Raw genomic sequence first — 14208 nt, 5'->3', positions numbered from 1 at the left:
CCAATGTATTGCAAAATAAGAAAATGTTAAAGATAGGGATTGCAAACGGTTTTTCTAGGTAAATTTGGCAAAAATAAACACCTTTTGCCCCTTGGAATTTTTTGAAAAAAGTACACTCTTCTAGTTATCAGCGATTTAAGTGCCAAATCGGACCAAAAGTTGACACTTTCAAAAAATCAGTAATGTACAACCTCGTAAAATGTTTGTTAAGACATATAATTTAATCATATTTTCTTACTTCACCTTAAGAACGTAGGCGCAAAATTTCGAGGCAATGCTTTTTACAGGCTACATTCGTTTTTTCGAATCCTGAGAAAACTGAGAAATAATTTTGAAAAATTTAGACGCAGAATGAAAGATTACATTATTACCGAGGGCCTAAAATCACTGAAAGCTTCCATAATGTTTATTTCAGTGTTACAATTACAAGGCAAAAAAAAAGAGAAAATTTGGTGTGATTTTTTATTTTAAATATCTCATTAAAAGAAACTTTTTGTTTATTCTAAGAGACTTTCGGCCCTCTGTAAGAATGTAATATTTCATTCTACGTTTAAATTTTTCAAAAATATTTATTAGTTGTTTCAGGATTCGAAGAAAATAAACACCATGTCCGTAGTGATATTTTCCAAATCGAACATTCGCTATCTTTGTCATACAACGCACTCAGTTGAACAGAATGCATTGACACTTTTGACAAGCCTACTAAATATTTGACAAGGCGCAAGGCTTCAAGAATATTTTGAGTTGCTTATTAAATAATATTGATATTGTTTTTGATAAATAATTGATTTAAGACGTAAAATTAATACAAAGTTATTTATTGTTTATTATTTATGGAAAATCCAAGCACAGAATACACCATTGTATATTCTTTGATCCAAGTATTTTATTGCTAAAGATGTTAAAAATTTGTAAGCGTTCTACAGGGTGTCCCGAAAAGATTGGTCATAAATTATACCACAGATTCTGGGGCCAAAAATAGGTTGATTGAACCTCACTTACCTATATACAATAGTGCACACAAAAAAAGTTACAGCCCTTTGAAGTTACAAAATGAAAATCGTTTTTTTTTCATATATCGAAAACTCTCAAAGATTTTTTATTGAAAATGGACATGTGGCATTTATATGGCAGCAACAACTTAAAAAAAAAATTAAGTAAAATTTGTGCACCCCATAAAAATTTTATGGGGGTTTTGTTCCCTTAAACCCCCCCAAACTTTTGTGTACGTTCCAATTAAATTATTATTGTGGCACCATTAGTTAAACACATTATTTCTAAAACTTTTTTGCCTCTTAGTACTTTTTCGATAAGCCAGTGTTTATCGAGATATTTTGAATATTTTGTCGAATCCACCACATATTTGTATATGGTTAAGTACGATTATAGAGACCTGTTAATAACCTGAAACACATACTGTGTTTAACTAATGGTACCACAATAATACTTTAATTGGAACGTACACAATCATTTGGGGGGTTTAAAGGAACAAACCCCCCATACAATTTTTACGTAAATATATTGAAAAAGAAGCCGCATCTCAATAAAAACTGACTTATCGAAAAAATACTAAGAGGCAAAAAAGTTTTAAAAACGTCGTGTTTAACTAATGGTACCACAATAATCAATTAATTGGAACGTACAAAAAAGTTTGGGGGGGTTTAAGGGAACAAAATCCCCATAAATTTTTTAGTAGGTGGACAAATTTCACTAAAATTTTGTTTCAAGATGTTCCTGCAATAAGAGTGATACATGTCCATTTTCAATAAAAAATATCTAATAGTTTTCGATATATTGAAAAAAATCAATTTTCATTTTGTAACTTCAAAGGGCTATAACTTTTTTTATGAGCACATTTGTACTAAGGTAAGTTAGGTTAAATCGAACTATTTTTGACCCCAGAATGTGTGGTATAATTTATGACCATTCTTTTCGGGACACCCTGTATAGTAACAGTATATTATTAAAATCACTTTATCACTTTTTTAGTTTTCTCGACAAATTATTGTAATCACTGAATACATAGTTAGTGAAAAAATATTCCTATTAATTAACTGCGTTAATAATTTAAGCGATTATACAAGTAACAGCAGGGGCGTCATTTGGGCGTCCAGGAGGGGGCATTTGCCCCCCCCCCTGGCCCTAAAAAATGACTGAAATTTACAAAAAATACATCAATATTCATCATATATAATGTATTGTATATATAGTGCTTGCCCCCCCCAAACAAAATTTGAAATGACGCTCCTGAGTAACAGTTATCCAAAAACATTCAAAAACTGAACGAAATAGCCACTCTATGTTGCTGATGACAATGTCATTGTCAGTCAGCTAATGTTTACATCTCCTGAAGCTTCCATGCCCTTGAGAATTTTACTGCACGTAATTTGCCGTGTGAAGAAAGCAAAAGTAGGGATAGCCGTAAAATATTTGCGCCCACGCTCTGAAATTTTCCCCATCAAAAAAACACCGTTTTTGCCTTTTCTCGCGTAGGGGGTAAAATGCAGATGAATGACATAGGGGAGTAGATACGCAATAGGGATACGCAATAACTCTTTTAAATAATGTTTATACATAATATAAAAATAATTAATGAATAAATTAGTTTATTTTAAGTCATCATCGATTACCTCATCAAATATTCCAGTGTCATCCGATATTATTTCTGGCTCAATTTCAGGGTTTTTACATTTAGGTGAGCAAGTTCATAACATTTGAAACCTTTGAGACAAACAAGAGCAAATTTCTTCATCATTACAAGGGTTCTTACCCCTACATGAACAAATGTCTCTATAAGTTCCAATATTTTCTTCGAAATAATTTACACATAATGTATTATTTTGTAAAATCTAACCACATTCAATAGTATCAAACGAAACGATTTAATATTCTCAGATCTTGATTGTGACCATTTATTCACTTGTCATTTCACCCGCTTAATATATTTATAGAAGGCTTCGATGAAAGTATTCTGTGTATTGCTATACCTTGAATTTTTGATATTTTATCTGTCATTGGTATAAAAAAATGTTTAGATTTTTTTGTTTCAAATGATATTATAAGATAAGGAATAAGGAATCAATTACACTTGGTTTGGATCAGTAGTCCTGTATTTTGTATTGGGAGGTTATTTGGTTTTTTTATTTATTTTTTTAGGGGGGTTCGCCCTATTTTTATAGTATCTAATAGTCGGTGAAAAAATAATTGCGAATCTTTAATGAAATTATTAATGAGTCGGTTTTTAATTTAGCTGATGATTTCCAAGTAATATTCTACGTAATTGTAGCTATACCACCAATTACCACAACCATACTGTAATATCTTACGTATAAGGTCAAGCAAAACTATTGTCTTGTGATTATCACACATTTTAATGATATTTTTGCAAAAATATTGATTTTCTTCTTATTTTTTAATCCGATGTAACTCGAATAGAGAAATCTAAATAAGGAATTACCTACCAGATTCCAGATATGCTTTAATAATTTTTATATAAATAAATAAATTAATTTATAACAAGAAAAGCGACACATTTTTCCTTTAAAAGAGACTTTGTTTTAAAAAAAACCTTTTACCTTTTAAAGCTGTAAATACAAGTATTCTTATTTGAAAGCTATAAAATTATTTAAACAATCTTTAGTCAATTAAATTCATTTTTTTATTATTCGTTTTCTGATATATTCATTAATAAAAATTAACTTTACAACAATATAGCTGTATATTGTTACATTTAATTTTTAGAATTGAATTAAAAATAATTATTTATTTTAACAACTAATTTTTTTTCTAATGACTGAAGTTAAGGTCTACAATTTGCCAAACTCTTCACAAAACCAAATAAAAAGTGCTGGTTTTAAAGTAATATAGGCACGGTATGATAGGAAAGGAAAATAACTATACTGAAAACTTTTAGCAGTTTTAAACAACTTGTTAATTTTTAATTTTTTGACTACGTTGGAAGATTGTTAATCCTTATTTTTATAACAAAATTTTACATGAACACCGATTTTGATTTTTTTACAAAAAATGTAAGCTAGAACTGACTCCTGACTACTTATGTATTATTGAATGAAAAAATTGTTAACACTACTACTCTTGGATAAAGTTTTGGATATCACGCTTGATTTTAATATGTTTTATTTGGAGAATCTGAAAATCCCTGCTATAAAAATGAAATATCAACTTCAAACTCGAGCCATAAACTATATATCCAGTTACTGTTGATGGATTTTGACATTTCTTTTTTAAATTTGTATGGTATTTGCGTACATGATAAATATGTCTTCTGGTAATAAATTTAGTGTTAAAATAATCATGTCAATTATTTTTCACACAATTGTTGGAAATATGTTTTATAATCGGTTCACTAAACTCAGACACAACTGGCTAGTAATTTCAGTAGGTAATTTTTTTTCGTATTTGGCAATTTTGCCAAAATTGGCAAAATTACCACCTATTCAGTAATTATTAACTAATTAGTAATTATTTTTTTACCAAATTGGCAAAATTACTTACTAAAATAACACGCCAATTGTGTATGAGTTTAGCGAACCGACTATAGCATTATTTTTTGGACGGTTTTTATTGGGAATGACATGAATACAGAGAGAGCATTTACGCTTGATTCGGAGGTTGGTTTACACTCGATATCGATCAGCCGTATTTGTCTAACTTAGATTTTTCCTATCTTCTCTTTTCTGGAACATTTCCAATAATAGAGAGTCACGTTTTTGTATCGATTATGCTAATGCAAGTAAACTCATAGTTTGGTACATATTTTTTATATTTTGTTAAGCTATAATTTTATGCTTTGAATATCTGTGGAATTATTAGTTCAACACCATCATCATCACCTGTCAAATTAATCTCTCATATTGATTTTAAACTTTGAAACAAAAAAAATTGACAGAATAAATTTTTCATATCTTGATATAGATATGAAATCTAAAGTATACAACACGCAATAATTATGAAGTACACTTCAGAAGTAGGGTCTGGTAAAAGTAGAAGGAAACAAATAAACAACAGAGATGATAATTGTACGAAAAATATCCGACAAAACATTACCTATATGATAGAGAAATAAGTAAAACACATCTGGCCAGAGTAGAAAAAATGTTCACAACTCATCTCACAACACGGAGGATTTAGACCTAGCGAATATTGCACCGGCCAATAATAGAACACATTGAACAGGGATTCGAAAAAAAACCGCGGCTGCTTTGGTAGATCTGATAACAACCTATGACACAGTAGGTACAAGTTATTGCTCCACAAATTTTACGACACTTTCAATGACCATCAGAGCAGACTCTGTAACAGAGAACCTGAAACAGTCAACCATATTTTGCATGACTGTGAGGCATTGGATCGGAGGCGGCAAACACTTTTCGAAGACATCGAAGTGACTCTAAATATATATGGCACCCATCCACTAGACCTGTTCAAGCTGGTACAGGGTTCCAGAATTCTGGAATGGGTTTCATGAACGAATGAAAGATGTGCAATAAGCCAAGTGGCTGCAGTACAACCGGTTCACAACAGACGGCTTTCAGGGAAAAATAATGACCATCATCTAATTAGGGTCCTACAGTCTTCATTGTAAAATAAAATACTAAGGATTGAACAAGTACTTCACCTATTAAGAAGAAAAAGAATAAGTAAAATCTGTCCAAAGTCCTTCATTATTACTAACAGCAGTACTACTGCATTACTAATAGTGGTACTGTTCTAATATTCTACTTTGGCTTTACAGTCGTTAGAACACGTTTTTTCCCTCTGGGCCACCGAGTGTCTTTTTCTAGGGGTTACTAACCCATTATTCTAGTATTTCGAGTAAACTTGACTACAATTTACAATAAAATTTTTACTTTTAAGCCAGTAATACTATTTTTAGCCAACGAGGTTACAATGTTTTCAATTTAATGTAAAAATGGACTAAATGTGTAAGGATATATTAAGTCAAGGTTGAAATTTTTATCATTTTGATGATAATATTTACTCCAAATACTTATAAAATGAACATATTTAGTATTCAGCTTTCAAACATATCAGATTTAAGTTGAATACATTCAAAGCAAGAATGTATTTGTTTTCGTAAATACTGATTTGATTAATTATAATTAACAATTTTTTGCGGTGCTTGTTTTTAAATTTGTTGCATTGTGCTGCAGTGGCGGCTTTTGGGGGTAGGCAGGATAGGCCGGGCCTACCCAATAATTTTAAGAGCTTTGAAATAGAAAAAGACATATTCAAAAATTATGTTAAAGCATGTAAATAACTTTTAAATGTACTAAATCACTCAATACATTAGCGTCCGTTAAGACAACTTTGTTATTACCACATTCACAGAAAGCATCGAATCGTATTTTAAATATCATAGGCCCGCTCGGAGCTGGCCGACTCCGCTCACATAAGATCTCCGTACAAAAAGCGTTCGAAGTGAAGTTAGTAGCTTGCCGGACAACGATTTTTATATTGTCATGTTATGCTTGGTGTATAGGCCCGATTCAAACTGGCCTTCGCTCACTTCACACTTCGCCGGGCCTCGTTGCCGATAAGAGAATTATCGAATTGTAACTAGGGAGTTTTTGTTGCTACGTAACGTACGCATCTCCGTATACGTAAAGCCACTAACGTGTCGTAGAGGATGAACGTTAAAATAGGTAGTTTTTGTGACTGCCTTAACGTAACGTAAAGCAAATCGTAAAGTAATTTTTAAATTCCGTTGACATTAAAAAAATAAAACAATGTTCACACAATATACAATTAATATACAAATGTAAAAAAAGATAAATGAATGATGAAATTGTATGGTTTTTATTGCTTCTATTTAAATATAAAAATATTATTTTTCCTTAGGTTAAAATTTTTTTATTTTTTGTTTATACCTACTTTTTAGTTGTAAATTATTGTACCTACATCAGAATTCCAGTATAATGTAAATAGTTTGTTCATATTTATTTGAAAATTTTACAGAAATTAGCTCATTTATTTATCAAGTTATTAATTGTGGTGATCACTGTATTTCTTAAATTAATACAAGATTTGTTTGTTTTGCTTTATTAATAGACAACTTGAAAACAATAAAATTTTAAATCTATTATGAAGTTCCAATTTCCAATTACAAACACAGAATAATTTTACTCAAATAGACTAAACCAATAACCAATATAACCTTAAATATTTATAAACGGGTACTGGTAGTACGCTGATGAAATGTTCATTTGGTAGCCATTGGTAGGTAATCGCCAATCGGGCAAGATCCTCGTGTGCATTCGGTGACTTTCGTCTCGATAGGGATGCGTTCTCACGTACGTATCAGAGCGCTACTTTAGGTAATACGCATCGAGATACGGGAGTTCAATCATTAATGCGCAAGCGTATATGTCAAAAAGATGGGTTACGTTTACGTATTTGTGTGCACAAAAACTCCCTACTGACAAATTTGCACAAAGCAAAGAGAGAAGAATAAACCTGATCTATAAATAATAAAATATGTAAACTATTTGTATATTTTAGTTCATAATTTGATTTAGTTTTTAAAATATAATTAAATGTAAATCTGTTACAGTTACCTTCTAAGTATTTTTATAGTGTGGGAAATAGAGGTTGAACCTCGCAAAATGGACACAAGTCCGGATTTATTTTATTTCTGGTATATCAAGGGGAGCTTATTGTGAGGCTAACTTTTTCTTAAAAAATTTCGCCGCGGAACCCCCATTTCATCCCTTTAAAGGGGATAATTTGGGGTTTTTGCGAAACGTAGCCCTTCCTGTACGTTTTGCAAAAAATTTACTTTATAGTAAAATTAAGGGGACTATATTTCCTACCATTTATTTCCCGACAGCATATGTCTATCACCCACTGTTTAGCGGGGTTGGCGCCCCAAAGTTGACAAATTTTTAAAAAAGATATTTAAAAAAATTATGTTTCCCTAACTGTAATGAAAATTAAGAAGAAACCCTAGGGAAATTAATCACAAGTAAGTGGCTGATTTTTTGGTATAGGTTTCATTTAAGGGGAATTGCCCATTTTTTAATTACGGGGTGTTACATTTTAAAAACCCCTTTTTCTCATTACCTATGCATTTTTTTAAAACAAACTTATACAGAATTAAAGACCACTATTTTCTTAACAAATAAAGTCCTATGCATTTTTTTCATATCAGCAACCGTTACGGCACAGCAAACGGCGCCGCAAACCTCAGAAATGCTTTGGCGTGCTCCAGTTTTTGTTTTCTTTCGTCATCTATTCATTTTATGGATAACGTACTTATGGAAAATAAAAGAACACACTGTCTGATACACATTATGACATGAATATTTTATTTTCTTTGCACCCTAAAACCACAGTGGTGGCCCAAAATCAATTTTTTATTATTTTCTTAATTAATTCTCCTTTTTTGGGTGGTTCCGGGGAAAATATGGGGGTGCATTATACAAATTTGTAAATAACACTAGTACATGGATAATCGCTGAAAGTTTTTTTTTACTATAGCATAGGCAGTTCAAATGGTATAAAAAGGGGTTTTTTAAAATGTAACACCCTGTAATTAAAAAATTTGCAATTGCCCTTAAATGAAACCTATATTAAAAAATCAGCCACTTATTTGTGATTAATTGCCGCAGGGTTTCTTCTTGATTTTCATTACAGTCAGGGAAAAATATTTTTTTAAAACATCTTTTTTAAAAATTTGTCAACGTTGGGGTGCCACCCCCGCTAAAGGGTGGGTGATAGACATATGCTATCGGAAAATAAATAGTAAGAAATATAGTCTTTTATATATAAAAAAACTCTTCATTTTACTATTAAGTAATTTTTTTGCAAAACGTACAGGAAGGGCTACGTTTCGCAAAAACCACAAACTACCCCCTTTAAAGGGATGAAAGAGGGGTTCCGGGGCGAAATTGTTTAAGAAAAAATTAGTTGCATAACTATACCCCTTGATATACCAGAAAAAAAAATAAAACCGGACTTGTGTCCATTTTGCGAGGTTCAACCGCTATTTCCTACACCTACACTATTATACATAAAAATAAATTTATATTTGCATATTATGTATTATTATACATAGCTATATGTAATTTGCTGGCTTGGCCTACCCAAAATTTTACCCCACCAGCCGCCACTGTTGTGCTGACTTCAATTCAAAGATCGAGTTTGAGTTTTCCATTACATAACATTGTATTTTCCACCTATTTAGTTGTGGTTTGCTAAGATTAGCAATGGCAGTGATCATCGGATATTTCAATGCAAAATTATAAAAAAATGTATAGGAAATTTTGGCTACGGGCCAGGAAACTGTAGGGGAGCGATACCTTATTGAATTTTCTGGAAGAAGAGAATCTATTTGCGATTAACTCTTTCTTCAATAAAAAACCCAAAGACAGTGGACATGGATTAGCTCTATTGATCAATTAAAAAACCTTACTTAACCATTTCACAACTGGTAGTTACCTACCATAGAGTGTTATGTAGAATGGACCATAGATTAGGTTAGCTTGTTCTTCTTTTGGTGCTGTTTTAGATCCCCATAACTTTGGCATTTTCACTGGCGGGTTGGTTAGGGTCTTCAGTTAACCCCGACAGTGATTAGGCACGGCGTATTCCTGTCCAATCGCGAATGTTCTTAAGCTATGGTTGTATGGTTAGTATTAGTGGAAAATTATCCAGTCAAATCGGGATATGGAAAAATTGAAAGAAAATAAACAAACATACAAGCAGAAAATTACAAACATAATCCCTGATAAGAATGAACTCGTCACGGAAGGAATTGACATCACTGATATTTTCACAGAAATAGTTTGACAGTTTCCGTTATAATCATATATTGACATAAATATTACTGGCGCCGGGAGATAAATGGTACCAATGGGAAAGAAACAACAATAATCGATTCCTCAAGAAACAAGAAAATTAATGAAAGACCACTTGATCCCCAAAACAACACACGGACAATAATAATATTCGGAAATAAACAAAACTACCAAGACAAAGATAAAAGATGAAAAAAGACATAAACAAGAAGAACAAGTAGAAAAATAATCCAACACAACAGAAATATGAAGTTCTTGCCTCCAAAACTGGAATAAATTACATTAAAAACATCCATGGAAAAGAAACAAATATCACAAGAGTACCTGATATCTAAAAAATCCGGACCATAAAAAATTCTTCATAAATTCAGGGATTAGTAATTCAGGAATAAAAGAAGCAGTTGAAGTAATGAAAAATAATAAATCACCAGGTAAAGATGGTATTACAGTCGAAATGATTAAAAACGTTAGAAAAGTTACAAGAGTTCTGTATACAAGTTATGTATATCATATTGAACAAAACACAGATTAACCCAACAAAATATTAAACACAAGAAGCATATTCAGTATGTTTCATGTTACAAGATAAAAGATGGAATAAGATTATTCCAGATTCCCTGGATTCCCACAGAGACCCTGGAGATGTAAACAAAAACAAGTGATATACCACGCTGCTTCGAGATAGATGCATGTAGCTTGATGAAATATGATGGAAGGACAAGGGTAAGGCTTTGGCCACACGGGCGATTTTTTACGGCGCGATACTTTACGGCGCCCATTGGTTTGACTACCTCCTCCACCAATTTTAGATGAAATCATTTCATCATGAAATGATTTCATCTAAATTTCATTAAATCTAGTAGTAGTCAAACCAATGGGAGCCGTAAATTATCGCGCCGTAAAAAATCGTCCGTGTGGCCAATTTTAGATGAAATCATTTTTTCATCTAAAATTGGTGGGGGAGATAGTCAAACCAATGGGCGCCGTAAATTATCGCGCCGTAAAAAATCGCCCGTGTGGCCAAAGCCTAAGACTTATGGCCAATATTGAATATCTTAAAATATATATAGATTCCTAAGATAATATAAAAATCAGCTTGGCCTGTTTTGATCTCCTGCCCAATAAGAAGTATGTATCTGATTTCATTGAAAATAAATTAATATTTTTGAAATATTTTCGAAATAAAACAAATACAAAAACATAAATAATAAACGTTATTAAAATATAATCGCAAATACAGTTTGTCAGAAAGTTATTTGTTATTTGAGTCATATAAACATAAACTATAATAATAATAATTATAATATATTTATTGCACCAGATCATAAAGTCCAACAAAATTTAGAATAATTGGAAGCTTACCAAATCTGCAAATAATCTTACTTTATAATTTATACATTTATAGTTATTATCTCCAATTTCTCTGCGAAAATATACGACATCTACAGAGTTAATTTGACGACATCCCAAAATATGTGATTATGAAAGCATCCAAGCAGAATAGTCCATTCATTAACGGTAAAATATTGCAAAACCTTTAAATTTTAAAGAACCGCTTGGATTGACATGAAATTTGGCATACACACAGCTAACAAGTCAAAGAAAAAAAGTGATATTGTGCCGATATGTGCTTTTGCCCTGGGGGTGGTTTTCACCCCCTCTTGGGGGTTAAAAAATATTCGTCCAAACAAAGTCAGGAAATGGGTAAACTGGCTAATTTAAAGTAACTTTTGTTCTATAGAGTTTTTTCACTAAGTCAATACTTTTCGAGTTATTTGGCAGTGAATATGTTCATTTTTTCAACAAAATAACCACGCTTTTAGACGGTTTTTCGCAAATAACTCAAATTGTAAGTATTTTATCGAAAAAGCATTCTTAGCAAAAATATAGCCTATAAAAAATTTAAAAAAATAGTGACTATATCACGTTTTTTTATTTAGTAGAAGCAGAGTTATAGCTAATGAAATATAGGTTCATATTCGTCAAATTCCAAGTGGAATATATTAACGTGAAATAACCAAAAATGAAGCACATTTCGGGGAAAACTCATTTAAACTTATTTAAAGTATTTAAAAAAAGCTTCATTTTTGTTTTATAAAAAAAATTTCTAGCATCAAAATTAAACAAGTTACGCTCAAAATAAAGTTAGTCCCTTTTGGTTTTGGTAAAAAAATCGAAAAAATCACCCCCTAATTAGTATCTTAAATGAACTTAATCGTAACGACTTCACAAGTTTCTTGACTCATGTATATATTGTTTATATGATCTGTAAGTTTCATCGGTTCAAAGTCCTTATTATTGAAACGGCTGTAGTTAAAAGGGGTTGAACGAGTCACTGATCACGAATGTATGCAAATTTAGAAACACCAAATCTTGATAAATTTTTGTCTAACAGAGAAACAAAAAAATACATGATATTCAGAAAAGCAAATCTGACTTTTTTTGTATTTCGGGACTTTTGGTATCTCTAACAATTTTTAAGTTATTTTGAAAAAAAGCATATTTTTAAAAATTTAAATTTTTAAAAATTTTATTTTGAAACTAAATTTTTTCAAAAATAAACACTTTGAATCGATGAAACTTACAGATCATATAAACACAATATAAGTAAAATAATTTATGGAGCGGCAACGATTAATTTCATTTAAGTTGCTAATTAGGGGGTGGTCTTCCCGATTTTTTTTTTGCAAAAACAAAAGGGACCAACTTTATTTTGAGCGTAACTTGCTTAAATTTAATGCTAGAAACTTTTCGTAAAAACAGAAATAAAGCTTTTTTTAAACACTTTAAAAAAGTTGAAATGGGTTTTCCCCAAAAAGTGCTTAATTTTTTGGATATTTCACGTCGAAATATTGTATTTGAAATTTGGTGAATATGAATCTATATTTCATTGGCTATAACTCTGGTTCTACGAGATCCAGAGACCTAAAGCGTACACCATTTTTTTACTTTTTTATAGGCTATATTTTTGCTAAGAACGGTTTTTTCGACAAAATATGTATTAAATAGTGTGTTGTTACTGCCTTCTGGTTCTAATTAATTAAAAAGACTAAACACGTCTTACTATACATTATATTTTATTCACTGGTATCCAATATCTAAACAATAACATTAATGATTCATAGCGCCTTACTACATACTAACTTCTAATAATTATTTGTATATCTATATCTGCATACTGATTGTTCAGCGTGTTTTTATACCTATCTGAACCATAACAAATATAGTTCAAGTTCACTCGTAATAAACATGTGATACAAACTATAAGCTATTGTTTTTATGTATGTTCAATACCCTAAAGGTTAATAACATCATATTTAAATTATGATTTATACAGAGGGTTCATAATATACCACACTTACTTTTTGAGTTATTTGCGAAAAACCGTCTAAAAATGTGGTTATTTTGTTGAAAAATGAACATATTCACTCGCAAATAACTCGAAAAGTGTTGACTTGGCGAAAAAGCTCTATAGAACAAAAGTTACTTAAAATTAGTCAGTTTACCCATTTCCGGAGTTGTTTTGGACATATATTTTTTCACCCCCAAGAGGGGGTGAAAGTCACCCCGAGGGCAAAAGCACACGTCGGCACAATATCACTTTTTTTCTTTGATATGTAAGCTATGCGTGTGCCAAATTTCATGTCAATCCAAGCGGTTCTTTAAAATTTAGAGCAAAAACCGTGAAAGAATGGACTAGAAACCGAAGAAAATATTAGTACGTTCTTTAAAGGTAAAATACTGCAAAACCTCTAAATTTTAAAGAACCGCTTAGATTGACATGCAATTTGGCATACACATGGCTAAGTCAAAGAAAAAAAGTGATATTGTGCCGATGTGTGCTTTTGCCCTAGGGGTGAATTTCACCCCCTTTCGGGGGTGAAAAATGTATCTTCGAAATAGGTCCGGAAATGGATAAAATGACTAATTCTAAGCAACTTTTGTTCTATAATAAAGTTTTTTCACCAAGTTAATACTTTTCGAGTTATTTGCGAGTCAATATGTTAATTTTTCTACAAAATAACCACGTTTTCAGACGGTTTTTCGCAAGTAACTCAAAAAGTAAGTATTTAGTCGAAAAAAAAACTCTTATCAAAAATATAGCACGTAAAAAAGTGAAAAACATTATGTATATATTAGGTCACTATAACTAGTCGAGGCAGAGTTATAGCTAATGAAAAATAGGTTCATATTCGTCAAATTCCAAATCGAATATTTTAACGTGCCATAACCAAAAAACAAGCACTTTTTTCGGGAAAACTCATTTTAACTTTTTTTAAAATGTTAAAAAAATGCTTATTTTTGTTTTTTAAAAAAATTTTTAGCATCAAAAGTAAACAAGTTACGCTCAAAATAAAGTTGGTTCCTTTTTTTTTGGTAAGAAATCGGG

The 14208-nt window shown here is 31.2% G+C and overlaps 1 protein-coding gene across 12 annotated transcripts in view; it reads left to right on the top strand.

Annotated features, from left to right (window-relative positions):
* The window catches only part of LOC114330686 (muscle-specific protein 300 kDa), a 603413-nt gene that overhangs the window by 190245 nt on the left and 398960 nt on the right, over window positions 1–14208 (top strand). The gene's annotated exons all lie outside the window — the stretch shown is intronic.

The sequence above is a fragment of the Diabrotica virgifera genome, chromosome 5 (genome assembly GCF_917563875.1).
Source record: "Diabrotica virgifera virgifera chromosome 5, PGI_DIABVI_V3a".
NCBI lineage: Eukaryota > Metazoa > Arthropoda > Insecta > Coleoptera > Chrysomelidae > Diabrotica > Diabrotica virgifera.
This window is presented reverse-complemented; position numbering and strand designations above follow the sequence as displayed.